The 1,900-nt window shown below is 34.4% G+C and overlaps 1 protein-coding gene across 1 annotated transcript in view; it reads left to right on the top strand.

Annotated features, from left to right (window-relative positions):
- Fam149b1 (family with sequence similarity 149 member B1) overlaps positions 1 to 1,900 on the top strand; it is a 44,403-nt gene that overhangs the window by 5,441 nt on the left and 37,062 nt on the right. The window lies entirely within an intron of this gene.

Here is a 1,900-nt window from a genome sequence, read left to right on the forward strand (position 1 = left end):
AACTAAATATATTGAGATATGATAAGATTAATACAAGTTATCTTTGGCCACTACATTTACAAGAGGTACTCAAAATGGTGACCATTAACTTCCAGACATTTATTTTATGGTGAAAAGCTGAAGTATATATGCATTTTAGGGGGGCAGATTCTGTATATGAAGAAAGGAGAACTAAAGCTATTTGCTCAATATGTTATTCATTCATTGTTTTTTAAGTGATGAGAAGGGATTTTTTTTTTTTTAAATTGCTATCTCCCATTATAAAACATTTTAAAAGACTAATAAAAGCAATGAGTTTTTTTGTTTGTTTTTTAAGAAAGGGTCTTGCTTTGAGTTCAGGCTGACCTTGAACTCATGATGTAGCCGCCTCAAACTCTCAGTGATCTCCTGCTTCAACCTTGTGAGTGCTAGGATTACAGGCATGCACCTCCACACCCTGCCAAAAGTAAATTTAAAAGACAAATTTTATACATTATTTTATCACCTTGATGCAGTAGGTATTTTAAATTATCTTCTTTCAGTTCATATTTAATTTGGCCAACTTATAAACATGGTTTACATAAGAGTATTATACTTCTTTTTTTACTTAATACTACTATGTGCATATTATTTTGTGATCCACTTCTTTCATTTCTCATTTCATAGGTGTTTACTATCTCCATATCAGTCTATTTGAATAGTTGTGTAATATTTCTTAAGATTAATGTAACACATTTAGAGTTTTCCTATATTACCTGATATTGGGGTTTTCAGTATTTACTCAAGAAATATACTGAGCACATTTGTTGTCACTGTAGTTGGCCCTGAGAAGATGGGATAAGTGAGACTTATGTGATTTAATAGTCTAATGAGGGAGACTGACAAAAGCAAATAAAACATAGACGGTAGTAAGTGCCTGTAGGAAAGACAGTAGGTACCAGACAAAACATTATAGGGATTCATGTGAGGTAAAGTTGTCAAGTAGGGCAGATTTGAGACTTAAAGATTGAAAAGTTAACCACCTGAAGAGTGAGAAAGGAAACTTCCCACACAGATAAACAGCTTATGCGGAAGAACATATTTTTGAGGGTAAATGCATAGCATGTTCTTGAAATGGAAAAAAAAATCAGTCAGTGGTGAACCAGGGATAGAAAAGCACAAGTGAGATCAGACAGTAAGCAAGAGATTATGTAGGGCCTTGCAGGCAATGGGAAAGAATTTAAATTTTATTTAAGGAATTAATGTATTAACTTGATGCCTTATGAGGAAGATTTAGTATACTAACTAAATATTTCTATCACTTCTCTTTATATTGTGATTAGTATCTTTTTAAATTTATAAATGTTGTACAGATGTTTCCCATTTCCTTGCTTTCCTTTTGGTATTTATTGTATAATGGATTTTTAAAATATTCAGATCCAATTGTCTGTTCACTAGTCAAGATGTCCACTTTAGAAAAGTAGAATATTATAATGTTCTTCATAGCTTCCCTTCCCCTCTCCCCCTAGTTCTTAGGACAGAGCCCAGGGGTGTGCTAGCTCTACCATTGAGCTATAGCCCCATATCTTTTTTTGTCTGTTTATTTGTTTTAATTTAGAGACAGGGCCTTGCTGTATTGCCCTGGCTGACTTTGAACTTGTGATCCTCCTGCCTCTGCTTCTGAAGTAGGTTGCATTACACACAAGCACCACTGGCTGCTTCACAGCTTCTTTCTCCTGTCCTCCTTGAGGTAGGAGATCTATCCCAGGGGCTTGAATGTGCTATGTAAGTGCTCTACTATTGAGCCAAACTACCAGCCTGGACTTTTGTAATGGAATAAGTCAGGTATGAATAAGTTTTGAAGTGACCAAACCTAGTTTGTTTTAAACATTTTTGTATCTTTGACTTAATTTCATGATTTGTTGTTGTTGTTGTTGTTGTT

Source organism: Octodon degus, unplaced genomic scaffold (genome assembly GCF_000260255.1).
Source record: "Octodon degus isolate 3935 unplaced genomic scaffold, OctDeg1.0 scaffold00005, whole genome shotgun sequence".
NCBI classification, from domain to species: Eukaryota; Metazoa; Chordata; class Mammalia; order Rodentia; family Octodontidae; genus Octodon; species Octodon degus.